Source organism: Bombina bombina, chromosome 8 (genome assembly GCF_027579735.1).
Source record: "Bombina bombina isolate aBomBom1 chromosome 8, aBomBom1.pri, whole genome shotgun sequence".
Lineage (NCBI taxonomy): Eukaryota > Metazoa > Chordata > Amphibia > Anura > Bombinatoridae > Bombina > Bombina bombina.
In genome coordinates this window covers 282260506-282283320 of record NC_069506.1, presented here as the reverse complement: position 1 = coordinate 282283320, position 22815 = coordinate 282260506, and the positions used below count along the sequence as shown (strand labels likewise).

Below are 22815 nucleotides of genomic sequence, written 5' to 3'. Positions count from 1 at the left end.
TTTCTAGTTGTAAGTCCAAGATAGCCTGTCCCATTTTGTCTACCTTTTGACTCAGGTTATAGACTACTTGGGGAATTTCAGCAGGTTCCATTTTCTTTTAAGGCTTAGTATTATGTAATAATCAATCCTGCTTAGTTTGATTACTAGTATAGGTATGTAGCACAATATCAATTGAGAGTACTATTACTTGGTAAACCCATATGGATATATGTGCAGTTAATATAGATTAATGTTTCCCTACAAAAAGTACACACTAAAGTATTATCTGTATTATAGGAATCAAAATCAAATGCAATCTTAGAAATAAGCAGGCTTGTAATAATACAAAAGGATATAGGAATAGGTGAAACTTTCTTAAGAATAAGTAAGGAATAATTATAATATATTGCGTAACATGAGATATTGAACACACAGCAAGTAAGTCTTATCCAATGTAGTATTGATAGATTGTTATAATGGAGAACTTCTGCAGATATGATTATAGTTGCAAACGTAGTAATGTACCTTGAAAACTGTGAATGCGGTAAGTAAGGACAAACACTTCCGGGTTCTGTGGGCTGCGGCTGCAGCAGCAGCAGAGACACGCTGAAGCCAGCTAACAGTCAGCGTGTGACGTCACGATTCTCCGGTGCAGCAGAAATCAACATAAGGATAATATAACAGAACAAATAAGATTAACAGATAAGAGCTTCAATAACCGGTTATTCTTTATGGCAGCCACAGACTTGGTTGATAAATAATATGAGCTGATAAGTTGAAACAGGTAACGTAACTTCCCAAAATAAAGACAGTCTTGAATAAATGAAAAGTACTTGCCAAAGTAAGATGTTGCAACAGGCTGGAAATAAATATTAAATCCGTAGTAGGTAGATCTTGAATGAGGTAACTTGAGTTGCTGAAAAGTTTAGATACAATATTAACCTTCCAGAGGTATCAGAGGCTCAGTGTTACTCTGAGGAAAATAACAAAATACTAAGCAAGGTGTGTTCAGTGAACAGGTGTTTTATGAGAGTAAGTAAGATATGATTGGTTGAATTCTAATTAAGGAAACAGTACACCCAAAAGCCTGACAGGAGCTGTGGGCTGTAGAACCATTTTCTCCCATTTCTCAGGAATGTGCCAGTTTAGGAGCTGTGGGCTGTAAAACCATTTTCTCACATTTCTCAAGACTGTGCCAGTTTAGGAGCTGTGGATTGTAGAACCATTTTCTCCCATTTTTCAGGACTGTGCCAGTTTAGGAGCTGTGTGCTGTAGAACCATTTTCTCACAATAATCAGGACTGTGCCAGTTTAGGAGCTGTGGGCTGTAGAACCATTTTCTTACATTTCTCATAACTGTGCCAGTTTAGGAGCTGTGTGCTGTTGAACCATTTTCTCACATTTCTCAGGACTGTGTTAGTTTAGGAGCTGTGTGCTGTAGAACCATTTTCTCACATTTCTCAGGACTGTGCCAGTTTAGGAGCAGTGTGCTGAAGAACCATTTCTCACATTTCTCAGGACTATGCCAGTTTAGGAGCTGTGGGCTGTAGAACCATTTCTCACATTTCTCAGGACTGTGCCAGTTTAGGAACTGTGGGCTGTAGAACCATTTTCTCCCATTTCTCAGGACTGTGCCAGTTTAGGAGCTGTGGGCTCTAAAACCATTTTCTCAAATTTCTCAGGACTGTGCCAGTTTAGGAGCTGTGGGCTGTAGAACCATTTTCTCCCATTTCTCAGGACTGTGCCAGTTTAGGAGCTGTGGGCTGTAAAACCATTTTCTCACATTTCTCAGGCCTGTGCCAGTTTAGGAGCTGTGGGCTGTAGAACCATTTTCTCACATATCTCAGGACTGTGCCAGTTTAGGAGCTTTGTGCTGAAGAACCATTTTCTCACATTTCTCAGGACTGTGCCAGTTTAGGAGCTGTGGGCTGTAGAACCATTTTCTCCCATTTCTCAGGACTGTGCCAGTTTAGGAGCTGTGGGCTGTTGAACCATTTTCTTACATTCTCAGGACTGTGCCAGTTTAGGAGCTGTGTGCTGTAGAACCATTTTCTCACATTTCTCAGGACTGTGCCAGTTTAGGAGCTGTGTGCGGTAGAACCATTTTCTCACATTTCTCAGGACTGTGCCAGTTTAAGAGCTGTGTGCTGTAGAACTATTTTCTTACATTTCTCAGGACTGTGCCAGTTTAGGAGCTGTGGGCTGTAGAACCATTTTCTCACATTTCTCAGGACTGTGCCAGTTTAGGAGCTGTGGGCTGTAGAACCATTTCTCACATTTCTCAGGACTGTGCCAGTTTAGGAGCTGTGTGCTGTAGAACCATTTTCTCACATATCTCAGGACTGTGCCAGTTTAGGAGCTTTGTGCTGAAGAACCATTTTCTCACATATCTCAGGACTGTGCCAGTTTAGGAGCTTTGTGCTGAAGAACCATTTTCTCACATTTCTCAGGAATGTGCCAGTTTAGGAGCTGTGGGCTGTAGAACCATTTTCTTACATTTCTCAGGACTGTGCCCGTTTAGGAGCTGTGTGCTGTAGAACCATTTTCTCACATTTCTCAGGACTGTGCCAGTTTAGGAGCTGTGTGCGGTAGAACCATTTTCTCACATTTCTCAGGACTGTGCCAGTTTAAGAGCTGTGTGCTGTAGAACTATTTTCTTACATTTCTCAGGACTGTGCCAGTTTAGGAGCTGTGTGCTGTAGAACTATTTTCAAACATGTCTCAGGACTGTGCCAATTTAGAAGCTGTGGGCTGTAGAACTTTTTCTCACATTTCTCAGGACTGCGCCAGTTTAGGAGCTGTGGGCTGAAGAACCATTTCTCACATTTCTGAGGACTGTGCCAGTTTAGGAACTGTGGGCTGTAGAACCATTTCTCACATTTCTCAGGACTGTGCCAGTTTAGGAGCTGTGTGCGGTAGAACCATTTCTCAGGACTGTGCCAGTTTAGGAGCTGTGTGCTGTAGAACCATTTTCTCCCATTTCTCAGGACTGTGCCAGTTTAGGAGCTGCGTGTGGTAGAACCGTTTTCTCACATTTCTCAGGACTGGGCCAGTTTAGGAACTGTGGGCTGTAGAACCATTTTCTCCCATTTCTCAGGACTGTGCCAGTTTAGGAGCTGTGTGTTGTAGAACCATTTTCTCACATTTCTCAGGACTGTGCCAGTTTAGGAGCTGTGGGCTGTAGAACCATTTTCTCACAATAATCAGGACTGTGCCAGTTTAGGAGCTGTGGGCTGTAAAACCATTTTCTCACATTTCTCAGGACTGTGCCAGTTTAGGAGCTGTGTGCTGTAGAACCATTTTCTCCTATTTCTCAGGACTGGGCCAGTTTAGGAGCTGTGGGCTGTAAAACCATTTTCTCACATTTCTCAGGACTGTGCCAGTTTAGGAGCTGTGGGTTGTAGAACCATTTTCTCACATTTCTCAGGACTGTGCCAGTTTAGGAGCTGTGTGCTGTAGAACCATTTTCTCACATTTCTCAGGACTGTGCCAGTTTAGGAGCTGTGTGCTGTAGAACCATTTTCTCACATTTCTCAGGACTGTGCCAGTTTAGGAGCTGTGTGCTGTAGAACCATTTTCTCCCATTTCTTGGGACTGTGCCAGTTTACGAGCTGTGGGCTGTAGAACCATTTCTCACATTTCTCAGGACTGTGCCAGTTTAGGAGCTGTGTGCTGTAGAACCATTCTCTCACATTTCTCAGGACTGTGCTAGTTTAGGAGCTGTGGGTTGTAGAACCATTTTCTCACATTTCTCAGGACTGTGCCAGTTTAGGAGCTGTGGGCTGCACAACCATTTTCTCACATTTCTCAGTACTGTGCCAGTTTAGGAGCTGTGGGCTGTAAAACCATTTCTCACATTTCTCAGGCCTGTGCCAGGTTAGGAGCTGTGGGCTGTATAACCATTTCTCAGGCCTGTGCCAGTTTAGGAGCTGTGGGCTGTATAACCATTTTCTCACATTTCTCAGGACTGTGCCAGTTTAGGAGCTGTGTGCTGTAGAACCATTTTCTCACATTTCTCAGGACTGTGCAAGTTTAGGAGCTGTGTGCTGTAGAACCATTTTCTCACATTTCTCAGGCCTGTGCCAGTTTAGGAACTGTGTGCGGTAGAACCATTTTCTCACATTTCTCAGGACTGTGCCAGTTTAGGAGCTGTGTGCTGTAGAACCATTTTCTCACATGTCTCAGGACTGTGCCAGCTGTGTGCTGCTCTTATTCCTAGTTATGTTCTAGTATCTCATACCCCCTAACTGTCCCGATTTTAGGGGTCTGTCCCCCTGTCCCGGGTTGCTAGCCATCTGTCCCGATTTGCCCCATGCATTAAAAAAAAAAGTTTTTTTTTTTTTTATTCTATTGGGACCATACTCAGAAGCAGCTGGCTTTGCTCTCATAGGGTTAGATACCTGTTAGATTCCCTGTGGAAAAGGAATGGTGTGTGGGTTAAGCAGGAGTAAGAAGGCTGTATACACTCTGACCACGGGTAATGGTGACCTCTCTAACCTACCTCTGGTAGTTATGATGTCTAACCCCTGGTGATAATACTAGCATGCCTTCAGTTTTATACAATGAGCAGTGCTAATAAAAGGGTAACGAACAGTGGCAGCTGCAGCCTGCCAGCTAATGTGCTTGCCAACCCCAGGACCCCATACAATGAATTACAGATACCCATATATGATGTAGTGTGTGTGTCTATCTGTATCCATAACTGTGTGTGTGTATCTGTATGTATAAGTTTATGCTATGTAGTGTGTGTGTGTCTGCATGTATAAATGTAAGCTATGTAGTGTGTGTATGTGTATCTGCATGTATAAGTGTGTATCTGCATGTATAAGTGTATGCTATGTAGTGTGTGTGTGTTTGCATGTATAAGTGTATACTATGTAGTGTCTGTGTATCTGCATGTATAAATGTAAGCTATGTAGTGTGTGTATGTGTATCTGCATGTATAAGTGTATGCTATGTAGTGTGTGTATGTGTATCTGCATGTATAAGTGTGTATCTGCATGTATAAGTGTATGCTATGTAGTGTGTGTGTGTTTGCATGTATAAGTGTATACTATGTAGTGTGTGTATGTGTATCTGCATGTATAAGTGTGTATCTGCATGTATAAGTGTATGCTATGTAGTGTGTGTGTATCTGCATGTATAAGTGTATACTATGTAGTGTGTGTATGTGTATCTGCATGTATAAGTGTGTATCTGCATGTATAAGTGTATGCTATGTAGTGTGTGTGTATCTGCATGTATAAGTGTATACTATGTAGTGTGTGTATGTGTATCTGCATGTATAAGTGTGTATCTGCATGTATAAGTGTATGCTATGTAGTGTGTGTGTATCTGCATGTATAAGTGTATACTATGTAGTGTCTGTGTATCTGCATGTATAAGTGTATGCTATGTAGTGTGTGTGTGTTTGCATGTATAAGTGTATACTATGTAGTGTCTGTGTATCTGCATGTATAAGTGTATGCTACATGTATAAGTGTATGCTATGTAGTGTGTGTGTATCTGCCTGTATAAGTGTATGCTACGTAGTGTGCGTGTGTATCTTCATGTGTAAGTGTAAGCTATGTAGTGTGCGTGTGTATCTTCATGTGTATGTGTAAGCTATGTAGTGTGTGTGTGTATCTTTATGTGTAAGTGTATGCTATGTAGTGTGTGTGCATCTGCATGTATAAGTGTATACTATGTAGTTTAAAGAATTTATTATTAAATGTCCAATTAAGATAAAAATATTTAATGTCTTTGCAAAGGCTAATTAAATACAGAGCTCACATAGCTATACCAGTGGTTTGAGCTTGTGTTTGATTTGCTACCTAAGTGTATTAAAATACAGGTGGCCCTCGTTTTACAACGGTTCAATTTACACTGTTTCAGAATAACAACCTTTTTTTCCAGTCATGTGACTGCTATTGAAAAGCATTGAGAAGCAGTGCATTTATTAAAATAGCCAGTAGGTGGAGCTGTGCACTGGTGTTGCAGCAAAGCCAAGCAAGCTGAAATTAATCAGTTTAGCCAGACCAGAGCTATTGAGCAGATTTCAAAGGAACAAGATCTTCCTGTCTATAAATCAGTCCAGATTGCAATGCATAGAAAGAACTGTTTGTAGAAAAATGCAAGTGAAGTGTGTTGTGTGATTATTTTATTAGGTTTATAATGCTGTTTAGCATTTAAAGTCTTAATTTCAAAGCTTTAAAAATAATGTATTAGGTGTTACTTATGACACTTTTGAGAGGGGCCTGGAACCTATCTCCCTCACTTCCCATTGACTTACATTATAAACTGGGTTTCAATTTACAACGGTTTCAATTTACAACCATTCCTTCTGGAACCTAACCCCGGCGTAAACTGAGGACTACCTGTATTTGACTTTATTTAGAATTTTATTTAAATTACATTGGTCTTATGATTTTTTTAAGTCCCACCCACCACATTTCAATTTTTTTGCAGGGTGGGGGTCCCTCTTTTGAATTTTGAAATGTTGGGAGGTATGGTATCACACAGTTACACCTGGGACCCCACCATTATAAAAATGACTGTCCCAGGCTGCAAACCTATTTAAAGGGATAGTACACATTGTGTAATTACAAGACATTTCTGTTGTGTTACTATAGAATAACATAACAACCAAGTCCAAACTATACTTTTCACTGAAAATGTTTTTCAATAGTCAAGCTCCACAAACTATTAACCTTATTTAGAGGCACCAATGTGGTCTTTAGTTCACAGAAAACAATGCTAGCCACTGTCATTATGATAGTATGAAGTATGTTGGTTTTCACCAGTTAGAATTGCCATTGATTCATTTTCAGAGCTAAATTACATGAAAGGGGTCAAATAAATTGTGGAAATATATTGTATTACACATAACAACATTTTATATAAAAGCCTCAGGTGTTTACTGTCCCTTTATTCCTGAAACTATTTATATTTTATGAGTGTAAAGCTCAGTGCATCAGGCAGCCGGCCGGGGCTGTAACATGAGGAAATACCCAGCGGTTATATTACACACTCAGCTCACTGCACCACCACTCGGTGAGTTTTGTTTTCAGGGTAATAAATGCACTTCCTGTTCCTGCTCGGATTGTCATGTTTGTCCTCTTGTACTTGCCGTATTGCTGCATAAAAAGACTACAGCTCCCAGAAATCACAAGGACAAAAACAGCTCAGGCCTCTCCCTTTATGAAGCTGCATTCTGGTACTTGTAGTCTGTACTTGTTTTGTGCTTGAGTAGGACAGCAGGCAATGATACTACATCTCCCATCATGCACCGGGCTACATGGGCTGTCTGTGGCCTGATGTACATGGGCTGCCTATTGTAATGCTGTAAGGAGAGAGACCTAAACAAACAACCTGGGCAGGAGGTGGCAGCTCAGGGCAGTCAGGGGCTTCTTGCAGGTGAGAGTCCTGGCATGGCCTGCTGTGCTGTCACTTTAATACATATGTGTATATATATATATATATATATATATATATATGTGTCTGTATCTGTGTATGTGTATATATATATATATATATATATATATATATATATATGTGTCTGTATCTGTATATATATATATATATATATATATATATATATATATATATATATATATATGTGTGTATGTATCTGTATAATTATGTATATGTGATCAGTATATATATGTATGTGCTGTATATGTATCTGTCTGTATATGTGATGTGTATGTATTTGTTTATATATTTGTGTATGTATCTGTATATATGTATGTGTTGTGTCTGTATCTGTGTGTATATATATATATATATATATATATATATATATACGGTATATATGTGTGTGTGTATCTGTATATATGTATGTGCTGTGTATGTATCTGTATATATGTATGTGCTGTGTATGTATCTGTATATATGTATGTGCTGTGTATGTATCTATTTATATGTATGTGCTGTGTATGTATCTGTATATATGTATGTGCTGTGTATGTATCTATATGTATCTGTCTATATGTATGTGCTGTGTATGTATCTATTTATATGTATCTGTCTATATGTATGTGCTGTGTATGTATTTGTATGTATGTGTAATCTGTCTATATGTATGTGCTGTGTATGTATTTGTATATATGTATGTGCTGTGTATGTATCTATTTATATGTAGCTGTTTATATGTATGTGCTGTGTATGTATTTGTATGTATGTGTAATCTGTATATATGTATGTGCTGTGTATGTATCTGTATATATGTATGTGCTGTGTATGTATCTGTATATATGTATGTGCTGTGTATGTATCTATTTATATGTATCTGTTTATATGTATGTGCTGTGTATGTATTTGTATGTATGTGTAATCTGTATATATGTATGTGCTGTGTATGTATCTGTATATATGTATGTGCTGTGTATGTATCTGTATATATGTATGTGCTGTGTATGTATCTATATGTATGTGCTGTGTATGTATCTATATGTATGTGCTGTGTATGTATCTATATGTATGTGCTGTGTATGTATCTGTATATATGTATGTGCTGTGTATGTATCTGTATATATGTATGTGCTGTGTATGTATCTATATGTATGTGCTGTGTATGTATCTGTATATATGTATGTGCTGTGTATGTATCTATTTATATGTATCTGTTTATATGTATGTGCTGTGTATGTATTTGTATGTATGTGTAATCTGTATATATGTATGTGCTGTGTATGTATCTATATGTATGTGCTGTGTATGTATCTATATGTATGTGCTGTGTATGTATCTGTATATATGTATGTGCTGTGTATGTATCTATTTATATGTATGTGCTGTGTATGTATCTGTATATATGTATGTGTTGTGTATGTATCTGTCTATATGTATGTGCTGTGTATGTATCTATTTATATGTATCTGTCTATATGTATGTGCTGTGTATGTATCTATTTATATGTATCTGTTTATATGTATGTGCTGTGTATGTATTTGTATGTATGTGTAATCTGTATATATGTATGTGCTGTGTATGTATCTATATGTATGTGCTGTGTATGTATCTATATGTATGTGCTGTGTATGTATCTGTATATATGTATGTGCTGTGTATGTATCTATTTATATGTATGTGCTGTGTATGTATCTGTCTATATGTATGTGCTGTGTATGTATCTATTTATATGTATGTGCTGTGTATGTATCTGTATATATGTATGTGCTGTGTATGTATCTATATGTATCTGTCTATATGTATGTGCTGTGTATGTATCTGTCTATATGTATGTGCTGTGTATGTATTTGTATGTATGTGTAATCTGTATATATGTATGTGCTGTGTATGTATTTGTATGTATGTGTAATCTGTATATATGTATGTGCTGTGTATGTATTTGTATGTATGTGTAATCTGTATATATGTATGTGCTGTGTATGTGTAATCTGTATATATGTATGTGCTGTGTATGTATTTGTATGTATGTGTAATCTGTATATATGTATGTGCTGTGTATGTATTTGTATGTATGTGTAATCTGTATATATGTATGTGCTGTGTATGTATTTGTATGTATGTGTAATCTGTATATATGTATGTGCTGTGTATTTATCTGTATCATGAAAGTTTAACGTTGGCTTTACTGTCTCTTTAAACATTTTCACTGATAACTTTGAAAGTGCACTTGGCCTTTTGCCCCCTTCACTTGCACATGCTGTGAGTTCTGGTCATGTGACATGTTACCTTCTGTGCTTGGTCCTCAGGTGAGTAGTGTGCACAGTTTTAGGCTGCACGTGCATGCTGCTTACTGCTGTATTGGCAACAAGCTTTGTGCACTCCTATAGTGATTATTGTGTTTGTACCACATTTTATAAATCTGAGTATCATATCCAGCTAAACAACATCTATTAATAGTAACTAATAGGACAACCCCCTTCATCATCTGTGTTGCGCCGCTTTCTCTGTGCGTGTGGTTTAATGACGTCACAGGCAAAGTGTCAGAATATGTATCCTCAAAACAAGTAGGGTGATGTATGCATGCATGGTGTACGTTATGTGACAAGGTGATGGAGCGGACACTGGATCATATCTCGTTATGTGTGATCATTTCATCTGTGATCCAGAGATCACATCTCATTATGTGTGATCATTTCATCTGTGACCCAGAGATCAGATCTCATTAGGTGTGATCATTTCATCTGTGATCCAGAGATCAGATCTCATTATGTGTGATCATTTAATCTGTGATCCAGAGATCAGATCTCATTATGTGTGATCATTTAATCTGTGATCCAGAGATCACATCTCATTATGTGTGATCATTTCATCTGTGACCCAGAGATCAGATCTCATTAGGTGTGATCATTTCATCTGTGACCCAGAGATCAGATCTCATTAGGTGTGATTATTTAATCTGTGATCCAGAGATCATATCTCATTAGGTGTGATTATTTCATCTGTGACCCAGAGATCAGATCTCATTAGGTGTGATCATTTAATCTGTGATCCAGAGATCACATCTCATTATGTGTGATCATTTCATCTGTGACCCAGAGATTAGATCTCATTAGGTGTGATAATTTAATCTGTGATCCAGAGATCAGATCTCATTAGGTGTGATCATTTCATCTGTGATCCAGAGATCATATCTCATTAGGTGTGATCATTTCATCTGTGACCCAGAGATCAGATCTCATTAGGTGTGATCATTTCATCTGTGACCCAGAGATCAGATCTCATTAGGTGTGATCATTTCATCTGTGACCCAGAGATCAGATCTCATAAGGTGTGATCATTTAATCTGTGATCCAGAGATCATATCTCGTTATGTGTGATCATTTCATCTGTGACCCAGAGATCAGATCTCATAAGGTGTGATCATTTAATCTGTGATCCAGAGATCATATCTCGTTATGTGTGATCATTTCATCTGTGACCCAGAGATCAGATCTCATAAGGTGTGATCATTTAATCTGTGATCCAGAGATCATATCTCATTAGGTGTGATCATTTCATCTGTGACCCAGAGATCAGATCTCATTAGGTGTGATCATTTCATCTGTGACCCAGAGATCAGATCTCATTAGGTGTGATCATTTCATCTGTGACCCAGAGATTAGATCTCATTAGGTGTGATCATTTCATCTGTGACCCAGAGATCAGATCTCATAAGGTGTGATCATTTCATCTGTGATCCAGAGATCATATCTCGTTATGTGTGATCATTTCATCTGTGACCCAGAGATCAGATCTCATAAGGTGTGATCATTTAATCTGTGATCCAGAGATCATATCTCGTTATGTGTGATCATTTCATCTGTGACCCAGAGATCAGATCTCATAAGGTGTGATCATTTCATCTGTGATCCAGAGATCATATCTCATTAGGTGTGATCATTTCATCTGTGACCCAGAGATCAGATCTCATTAGGTGTGATCATTTCATCTGTGACCCAGAGATCAGATCTCATTAGGTGTGATCATTTCATCTGTGACCCAGAGATCAGATCTCATTAGGTGTGATCATTTCATCTGTGACCCAGAGATCAGATCTCATTAGGTGTGATCATTTCATCTGTGACCCAGAGATTAGATCTCATTAGGTGTGATCATTTCATCTGTGATCCAGAGATCAGATCTCATTAGGTGTGATCATTTCATCTGTGATCCAGAGATCATATCTCATTAGGTGTGATCATTTCATCTGTGACCCAGAGATTAGATCTCATTAGGTGTGATCATTTCATCTGTGATCCAGAGATCAGATCTCATTAGGTGTGATCATTTCATCTGTGATCCAGAGATCATATCTCATTAGGTGTGATCATTTCATCTGTGACCCAGAGATCAGATCTCATTAGGTGTGATCATTTCATCTGTGACCCAGAGATCAGATCTCATTAGGTGTGATCATTTCATCTGTGACCCAGAGATTAGATCTCATTAGGTGTGATCATTTCATCTGTGACCCAGAGATCAGATCTCATAAGGTGTGATAATTTAATCTGTGATCCAGAGATCATATCTCGTTATGTGTGATCATTTCATCTGTGACCCAGAGATCAGATCTCATAAGGTGTGATCATTTAATCTGTGATCCAGAGATCATATCTCGTTATGTGTGATCATTTCATCTGTGACCAGAGATCAGATCTCATAAGGTGTGATCATTTAATCTGTGATCCAGAGATCAGATCTCATTAGGTGTGATCATTTCATCTGTGACCCAGAGATCAGATCTCATTAGGTGTGATCATTTCATCTGTGACCCAGAGATCAGATCTCATTAGGTGTGATCATTTCATCTGTGACCCAGAGATTAGATCTCATTAGGTGTGATCATTTCATCTGTGACACAGAGATCAGATCTCATTAGGTGTGATCATTTAATCTGTGATCCAGAGATCAGATCTCATTAGGTGTGATCATTTAATCTGTGATCCAGAGATCAGATCTCATTAGGTGTGATCATTTCATCTGTGACCCAGAGATTAGATCTCATAAGGTGTGATCATTTCATCTGTGATCCAGAGATCAGATCTCATTAGGTGTGATCATTTAATCTGTGATCCAGAGATCAGATCTCATTAGGTGTGATCATTTAATCTGTGATCCAGAGATCAGATCTCATTAGGTGTGATCATTTCATCTGTGACCCAGAGATTAGATCTCATTAGGTGTGATCATTTCATCTGTGACCCAGAGATCAGATCTCATAAGGTGTGATAATTTAATCTGTGATCCAGAGATCATATCTCGTTATGTGTGATCATTTCATCTGTGACCCAGAGATCAGATCTCATAAGGTGTGATCATTTAATCTGTGATCCAGAGATCATATCTCGTTATGTGTGATCATTTCATCTGTGACCAGAGATCAGATCTCATAAGGTGTGATCATTTAATCTGTGATCCAGAGATCAGATCTCATTAGGTGTGATCATTTCATCTGTGACCCAGAGATCAGATCTCATTAGGTGTGATCATTTCATCTGTGACCCAGAGATCAGATCTCATTAGGTGTGATCATTTCATCTGTGACCCAGAGATTAGATCTCATTAGGTGTGATCATTTCATCTGTGACACAGAGATCACATCTCATAAGGTGTGATCATTTCATCTGTGATCCAGAGATCAGATCTCATTAGGTGTGATCATTTAATCTGTGATCCAGAGATCAGATCTCATTAGGTGTGATCATTTAATCTGTGATCCAGAGATCAGATCTCATTAGGTGTGATCATTTCATCTGTGACCCAGAGATTAGATCTCATTAGGTGTGATCATTTCATCTGTGACCCAGAGATTAGATCTCATTAGGTGTGATCATTTCATCTGTGACCCAGAGATCAGATCTCATTAGGTGTGATCATTTCATCTGTGACCCAGAGATTAGATCTCATTAGGTGTGATCATTTCATCTGTGACCCAGAGATCAGATTTCATTAGGTGTGATCATTTAATCTGTGACCCAGAGATCAGATCTCATAAGGTGTGATCATTTAATATGTGACCCAAAGATCAGGCATCATTAAATGTGATAATTTAATCTGTGACCCAGAGATCAGCTCTCATTAGGGCCCCAATGATCGAAAGTGCTACAAGGCGAGCGAGCCTTTCGATATATTCCAAGCTCCTGACATAGCGTCATCGCAGAGAGGCGTTTTGCTATACATGCCATTGGTCGGCGATGCTTAGTAAAGGATCCCTTGAAATAGAACTGCCTTGTTCCTAACCACTAATCCTAATCCCCCAAACCGAATTTCCGGAAGCTTGGAACCCCTTTAAATAGAGGTACCTCTTCATCCCTATTGGCTGTTTTTAAATCAGTCAAACCCTATTTGCGGATTCAAATCGGCCAATTGCAAGAAAGTATTTAATTTTAAATTCTATTATCCATTTCTATTGTATGGGGGTTGATTAGGTGCTTATTGATAATTTGCATTTAGTAGGCCTTAATCACCTAACCCCCCCATACCTGTATGGGGGTTGATTAGGTTAGTGCAGCTTAGGGGTTAATAATGCATTTATCTACTATGTTTAAAATATGCTTTCTTATGTATGATGCATATTTTTTTAAGTATTGTATATAAATTAATATGTATTTTTTTATTGTAAACATAAATATATTTTTTTAAATTTATATTTATGTTACAATAGTCATTAGTATTACAATTTTATTATTACATATCAGGCAAGTTATGTAATACTATAATTATAATACAACTGTCTTTTATAACATAGATATATATTCTAAAATTATATTTATATTTAAAATAATAAACGCAACAAGCAAGAATATCTACATTGTAATTTATATACCATACTTAAAGGGACAGTCTACTCCAGAATTGTTATTGTTTAAAAAGATAGATAATCCCTTTATTACCCTCTCCCCAGTTTTGCATAACCAACACTGTTATACTAATACACATTATACTTCTGTGATTACCTTGTTTCTAAGCCTCTGCAGACTGCCCCCTTATTTCAGTTCTTTCGACAGACTTGCATGTTAATTATACTCAGGTAGATTACGAGTTATGCGCGCTATGGGGAATTTAACCAAAGCAACAAAAGTTGCGTTGTTTCACCCTCTATTGCGCAGCCATTACAAGTTTTGAAACAGGCGGCTTGTACGTGCGATATGGTTGCGTTGAGCTCCATACCGCACAAAATACAAGCGCTGTTTTGATGTGCTCGTGCACGCTTTCCCCATAGACATCAATGGGGAGAGCGGGTTCGAAAAAAACCTAACACCTGCGATCGCGGAATGAAAAGCTCCGTAACACAGCCCCATTGATGTCTATGGGGGAAAAAAAGAAACTTTTAAACCTAACACCCTAACAGAAACCATAAGTCTAAACTCCCCTAATCTACTGCCCCCAACATCTCTGATACCTACATAATGATAATCTGCCGCTCCCGATATCGCCGCCACCTAAATAAATCTATTAACCCCTAATCTGCCACTCCTGATATCACCACCACTATACTAAAGTATTAAACCTCTGGCCTCCCACATCACTAAATAAACCTATTAACCCCTAAACTGCCAGCCCCCCACATCGCAACAACCTAAATTAAACTATTAACCCCTAAACCTAACCCTAACCCTAACACCCCCTAACTTTAACGTAATTAAAATAGAGCTAAATTAAAGTTATAATTATTAAAGGGACACTGAACCCAAATTTTTTCTTTCGTGATTCAGATAGAACATGTGATTTTTAACAACTTTCTAATTTACTCCTATTATCAATTTTTCTTCGTTCTCTTGCTTTCTTTATTTGAAAAAGAAGGCATCTAAGCTATTTTTCTGGTTCAGAACCATGGAAAGCACCTGTTTATTGGTAGATGAATTTACCCACCAATCAGCAAGAACAACACAGTGTGTTCACCAAAAATGGGCCGGCATCTAAACTTACATTCTTGCATTTCAAATAAAGATACCAAGAGAATGAAAATAATTTGATAATAGGAATAAATTAGAAAGTTGCTTAAAATAGCATGCTCTTTCTGAATCACGATAGAAAAAAATTGGGTTCAGTGTCCCTTTAACTAAATAATACCTATTTAAAACTAAATACATACTTACCTGTAAAATAAAACCTAAGATAGCTAACTAATAGTTATATTGTAGCTAGCTTAGGTTTTATTTTTATTTCACAGGTAAGCTTGTATTTATTTTAACTAGGTAGACTAGTTAGTAAATAGTTATTAACTATTTACTAACTACCTAGTTAAAATAAATACAAACTTACTTGGGAAATAAAACCTAAGCTGCCTTACACTCTAACCTAACATTACAAAAAATAAAAAACACTAAAATTACAAAAAATAAAAAACCTACCATTACAAAAAATAACAAACTAAATTATCCAAAATAATAAAAATTATTCCTACTCGAATAATAAAAAAACATAATCTATAATAAACTACCAAGGGCCCTTAATTTAAAAGGGCTTTTTGTAGGGCATTGCCCTAAAGATAACAACAGCTCTTTTCCTACAAAAGAAAAACAAACACCCCCCTAACAGTATACAACCCCCCAAACCCACAAAATAAAAATAAAGTAAAACCTAATCTACCCATTGCCCTGAAAAGGGCATTTGTATGGGTATTGCCCTTAAAAGGGCATTCAGCTCTTTTTCCTGTCCTTAAAAGGGCATTCAGCTCTTTTATGAAATGCCCAACCCCTAATCTAAAAATAAAAACCCACCCCAAAATGAAATTTTTTTTTACACAAAATAACAAATTATCCAAAATAATAAAATTATTCCTATTCTAATACCCATTTAAAAAAAAAAAAACCACCCCAAAATAAAAGAAACCTAATCTAGAATGAACTACCAATAGCCCTTAAAGGGGCCTTTTGTAGGGCATTGCCCTAAAGATATCAGCTCTTTTTCTGAAAAAAATAAAAAGACCCACTAACATTACAGCCCCCCACCCCCCCAAACCCACAAAATAAAAAAAAATCTAAAAAACCTAATCTACCCATTGCACTGAAAATGGCATTTGTATGGGAATTGCCCTGAAAAGGGCATTCAGCTCCTTTGCTGCCCTTAAAAGGTCATTCAGCTCTTTTAAGAGTGCCCACCCTAATCTAAAAAAAAACCCACCCCAAAAAAACTTTAAAAAAAACCTAACACTAACCCCTCTTTAGGTACTCACAGTTGTTGAGGTCCCGCTTGAACCATCTTCATCCCGGCGGCTCCATCTTCATCCATCGCGGGACCGGCATCTTTTTCATCCCTACGGAGGCGGAGCGGCGATGCACGGAGGCGGAGGTCCGGGGGGAGGTCCATCGATCCGACGTGGAGGTCCTCTTCATGTGATCGTCCGCCACACTGATTCGAATCAGCCAATAGAATGAGAGCTGCTTAAAGGGACACTGAACCCAAAATTTTTCTTTCGTGATTCAGATAGAGCATGACATTTTAAGCAACTTTCTAATTTACTTCTATTATCAAATTTTCTTCATTCTCTTGGTATATTTATTTGAAATGCAAGAATGTAAGTTTAGATGCCGGCCCATTTTTGGTGAACAACCTGGGTTGTTCTTGCTGATTGGTGGATAAATTCATCCACCAATAAAAAAGTGCTGCTCAGAAGCTGAACCAAAAAAAAAAGCTTAGATATTATCTTTTTCAAATAAAGATAGCAAGAGAACGAAGAAAAATTGATAATAGGAGTAAATTAGAAAGTTGCTTAAACTTTCATGCTCTATCTGAATCATGAAAGAAGATTTGGGTTCAGTGTCCCTTTAAGCAGCTCTCATTGGGTTCAGTGTCCCTTTAAATACTATTGGCTGATTTGAACATCCAATAGGATTTTAGCAGGCCTAATTCCTATTGGCCGATTCAAAAATTTTCAGCCAATAGGAATGCAATGGTACCCCCAGTATAAAAGGGGTACCTTGCATTTCAATCCTCAGTGTGCGGCAGACGATCGCATGAAGAGGACCTCCATGTCGGATCGATGGACCTCCACCTTGGACCTTCGCCTGGACCTCCGCCTTGAACCTTCGCCTGAACCTCTGCCTCCGCGCATCGACTGCTCCGCCTCCGCAGGGATGAAAACGATGCCGGTCCCACGATGGATGAAGATGGAGCCGCCTGGATGAAGACCTCTCACCGCCTGGATGTCCGCACTTCAGGAACTGTAAGTGGATCTTCAGGGGTTAGTGTTAGGATTTTTTAAACTTTTTTGGGTGTTTTTTTTTTTTTAGTTTAGGGTTTTAAGCTTTTCTTAAAAGAGCTAAATGCCCTTTTGAGGGCAATGCCCATACAAATGCCCTTTTCAGGGCAATGGGTAGTTTAGGTTTTTGTTAGTTTTTTTTATTTTGGGGGGTTGGTTTGGTGGTAGGTTTTACTGTTGGAGGGTCTTTGTGTTTTTTTACAGGCAAAAGAGCAGTTTAACTTTGGGCAATGCCCTACAAAATGCACTTTTAAGGGCTATTGGTAGTTTATTGTAGGCTAGGGTTTTTTTTTAATTTTGGGTGGGCTTTTTTATTTTATAGGGCTATTAGATTAGGTGTAATTCTTTTTTATTTGTGATAATTTCATTTATTATTTTTTGAAATTTAGTATTTTTTATTTTTTGTAATTAGATATTTTGTAATTTTTATAGTAGTGTTAGGATTTTTTTTATGTGTATTTTAGTTTTCTTTAATTGGTAGTTAGTTTAATTTTAGTTTAATTGCTAGTTTAAACTTAGTTTTTTATTTTATTTGACAGTTAAGTTTTAATTTAATTTAAGATAGGGAAATTGTAATTTTAATATAACGTTAGGGGGCGTTAGGTTTAGGGGTTACTAGTTTACATTACTTTATTGCAATGTGGGGGGCTTTCGGTTTAGGGGTTAATAGTTTAATTTAGTATATTTCGTTGTGGGGGGCTTGCGGTTTAGGGTTTAATAGGTTTATTATAGTGGCAGCAGTGGTGGGGAGCGGCGGAATAGGTGTTAATATCTTTATATTTATATGTGGGCTATATTTATATGTGGGCAATGTTGGGGTGCAGGGGAATAGGGGTTGATAACTTTAGTATAGCAGCGTCGATGTCAGGGAGCGGCGGAATAGGGGTTAATAAATTGTATTAGTGGTGGCGATGTCGGGAGCGGCAGATTAGGGGTAAATACGTTTAATATAGTGTTTGCGATGCAGGAGGGCCTCGGTTTAGGGGTTAATAGGTAGTTTATGGGTGTTTGGTGTACTTTGTAACAGTTTAGTTATGAGTTTTATGTAACAGTTTTGTTGCATAAAACTCATAACTACTGCTCTCAGATTGGGAAACGGATCTTGTCGGTATAGGCTGGAACGCAAGCATTTTAGCCTCACCGCAAAACTCGTAATAGCTGCACTATGGAAGTCCCATGAAAAAAACTTAATTTTTACGAGTGCGGGACTGACGTTGCGTTACAGGCTAAAAGGCTTGCGTTACAGCTATACCGACAAGACTTGTAATAGCTTCTGGGCTGTTTTAACGCTGAAATTACAATTTTTTCAGCATTAAAACCGGAATGAAAAAACTTGTAATCTAGGTGACTGTCTTTAATAGCAAATAATAAACACAACAAGCAACATTACATTTTAATTTATATTAAACTATTTAAATAATATGCATTCTACATAACAATGCATCGTTTTAAATATTGAATATGTGTAGGGCCTTAGCTTCTACAGTTAGTATTAGGTTATGGCAATTTAGGGGACAATGTTTAAATGATATGCATATTGTTTAAAGCATTGTATATATCTATAGATTAAAATGTATTTAATGATGCTTTCTATTAATTTAAACATATATATTTGTGTTTGAAGTAATAGCAAGCAACAATCCCTTTTAAGATATCTACAATACGTTAAATAATCTACATTGTACGTGCATATTTTGTCAAGGAGATGTGGTAAAACCTTGCTGGCCTCCTGGAATGCCAGACAAGAATTGAGTCCCGGCATATCTTAAAAGGGGGGTGCCAATCGAGCAGGGTTCAGGGGATCAAGTCGTCCTTTTAGTATGTTGTTGGCAATTTGATGAGGCACCTGGGGATACCACTTGTTTGGGGGTGCTACCTTCAAGGTGGAATGTTGTACACTTCAGTTCCGTTCCCTCATTTTTCACAGACGGTAGCACCCCCAAACAAATGGTATCTCTAGGTGGCTCATCGGATTGCCAACAACATACTAAAAGGGCAACTTGATCCCCTGCTCAATCGGCATCCCTTTAAGATGCGCTTAATTTCCGGTCTGGCGATCAGTTCCAGGAGCCCAGCTAGGCAGTCACGGTTTTGCCGGCCCTCCAGAGGTCAGCAGCAGGCATTTTAGTGCATCTCTGTGACGCATCATTTAACCCTTTGGCTGCTAAGCCATTTCCCACCTGGGTGCTAATATTTTCTTTTACAGACCCCCAAGACTTACACTGTTGGAAAGGTTAGGCGATTACCTTTCCAGCAGTGGGTCTTGGGGGTCTGTAGCTGCTTAGATGCCTTAGATACAGGCTTCTAAGCAGCATGCCCCCCCCCTCCTATACTTAACATTGTTAAGTATAAATAAAGTTGTGCGGTGACGTCATCACGTAATTGCACGTGACGTCACCGCACATCACGTGAAGCCCCGGTGATGCTTGTTACTCTACAGGCACGATCGCCAGGGTAGCAGCAGTAAGGAGCCCCCAGATCTCCCTCAAGGTGGGAGAGTGCTCATGACGGCTCTGAGCTGTCATTAGCACCAGAGTGAGAAACTCTGTGACGGCTCAGAGCCGTCATTAGCACTCAAAGGGTTAAACATTGTTTATCATTTTAGTGCCATAGCTCCTATAGTTATAATGGGGAGGATTACTATTTAGTATAGTTTATTATATGCAAGGTATTTTTCTGACAGTAGGCAGAATTTAGGAGTTAGGTGGGGCATTCCAGGGAAGTGTAGGTTAGACATTACGTAAGTGTAAGCAGTATTAGGGACTTAGCTGGGTGTTCCATGGGAGTGTAGGTTAGGCGTGATGTAGGTGTAGGCGGTCAGAGAGAGTTAGCTGTGCAGTGCAGAGGACGACGTGTAGGTTAGCTCTGATATAGCGAGTTGGAGCAGTGGGAGTGTAGCTTAGATGTGACGTAGGTATAGGCATTCAGGGACAGTTAGTGGGGCGAGCTAGTGGGATTAGGCTGCACTTTGATTCTGACAAATTTTCACCAATGTGATATGTTCCGAAGTGCAGGTTGCGAGAAAGGTAGTGGCCATGTTTGTCTCATCAGCTGTCGATACTACATTGCCTGAGGTAGTTAGTGTAGGTGTAGTAAAACTTATATCCCGCCGCCAATATTTGGAAACAATTTTTAGTTTCAGTGAGCACACTGTCTGCACTGTGTAGGCCCACTTCAAATAGGGCCCCCATCTGGCCACAGCAAAATGTAGACTAGCGGCAATGCTGGTCGTGACATCACGCTCCCATTAACTTCTATGGGAGAGACATTGCCACTCGCTTGCACTGCTTGGCCACACTCCTTTTCTTTGAAAATCTTGATAGACCAACAGACTGCTAGGCCAGTTAAAACAGTCTCGTCGGTCTGTCAATGTTTTGAATATCGGGGCCTAGGTATAATCATTTAATGTGTGGCCCAGAAAACAGCTCTCATTAGGTGTGATAGTTTAAGGTGTGACCCAGAGATCAGCTCTCACTAGATATGATTGTTTAATCTGTGACCCATAGAATAGCTCTCATTAGGTGTGATCCAGAGATAAGATCTCATTAGGTGTGATTGTTTAATCTGTGACCCAGGGATCAGCTCTCATTAGGTGTGATTGTTTAAGGTGTGACCCAGATATCAGCTCTCATTAGATGTTATTGTTTAAGGTGTAAACCAGAGATCAGATCTCATTAGATGTGATAATTTAATCTGTGACCCAGGGATCAGCTCTCATTAGATGTGATTGTTTAATCTGTGACCCAGGGATCAGCTTTTATTTAGGTGTGATTGTTTACGGTGTGAACCAGAGAACAGATCTCAGTAGGTGTGATTGTTTGGTTACGGTGTGAACCAGAGAACAGCTCTCAGTAGGTGTGATTGTTTACGGTGTGAACCAGAGAACAGCTCTCGGTAGGTGTGATTGTTTACGGCGTGAACCAGAGAACAGCTCTCGGTAGGTGTGATTGTTTACGGTGTGAACCAGAGAACAGCTCTCGGTAGGTGTGATTGTTTACAGTGTGAACCAGAGATCAGCTCTCATTAGATGTGATTGTTTAAGGTGTGATCCAGAGATAAGATCTCAATAGGTGTGTTTGTTTAATCTGTGACCCAGAGAACAGATCTCATTAGATGTGATTGTTTAATCTGTGACCCAGGGATCATCTTTTATTAGATGTGATAGTTTAATCTGTGACCCAGGGATCAGCTCTCACTAGATGTGATTGTTTAAGGTGTGACCCAGAGATCAGCTCTCATTAGATGTGATTGTTTAATCTGTGACCCAGAGAACAGCTCTCATTAGATGTGATTGTTTAAGATGTGACCCAGAGAACAGCTCTCATTAGGTGTGATTGTTTTAGGTGTGATCCAGAGAACAGCTCTCATTAGATGTGATTGTTTTAGGTGTGATCCAGAGAACAGCTCTCATTAGATGTGATTGTTTTAGGTGTGATCCAGAGAACAGCTCTCATTAGATGTGATTGTTTTAGGTGTGATCCAGAGAACAGCTCTCATTAGGTGTGATTGTTTAAGATGTGACCCAGAGAACAGCTCTCATTAGGTGGGATTGTTATAGGTGTGATCCAGAGAACAGCTCTCATTAGGTGTGATTGTTTTAGGTGTGATCCAGAGAACAGCTCTCATTAGATGTGATTGTTTTAGGTGTGATCCAGAGAACAGCTCTCATTAGATGCGATTGTTTTAGGTGTGATCCAGAGAACAGCTCTCATTAGATGTGATTGTTTAATCTGTGACTCAGGCATCAGCTCTCATTAAATGTGATAGTTTAATCTGTGACCCAGGGATCAGCTCTCACTAGATGTGATTGTTTAAGGTGTGACCCAGAGATCAGCTCTCATTAGATGTGATTGTTTAATCTGTGACCCAGAGAACAGCTCTCATTAGATGTGATTGTTTAATCTGTGACCCAGGGATCATCTTTTATTAGATGTGATAGTTTAATCTGTGACCCAGGGATCAGCTCTCACTAGATGTGATTGTTTAAGGTGTGACCCAGAGATCAGCTCTCATTAGATGTGATTGTTTAATCTGTGACCCAGAGAACAGCTCTCATTAGATGTGATTGTTTAAGATGTGACCCAGAGAACAGCTCTCATTAGGTGTGATTGTTTTAGGTGTGATCCAGAGAACAGCTCTCATTAGGTGTGATTGTTTTAGGTGTGATCCAGAGAACAGCTCTCATTAGATGTGATTGTTTTA

At 38.8% G+C, this 22815-nt stretch overlaps 1 protein-coding gene across 1 annotated transcript in view; it reads left to right on the top strand.

Annotated features, from left to right (window-relative positions):
* Nucleotides 1-7224: 7224 nt before the first annotated feature.
* LOC128639184 (etoposide-induced protein 2.4 homolog) overlaps nucleotides 7225-22815 on the top strand; it is an 85882-nt gene continuing 70291 nt past the window's right edge. The window contains exon 1 of the mRNA XM_053691411.1: nucleotides 7225-7373. The gene's annotated coding sequence lies outside the window, so the exon portion shown is untranslated. The remainder of the gene's footprint in view (nucleotides 7374-22815) is intronic.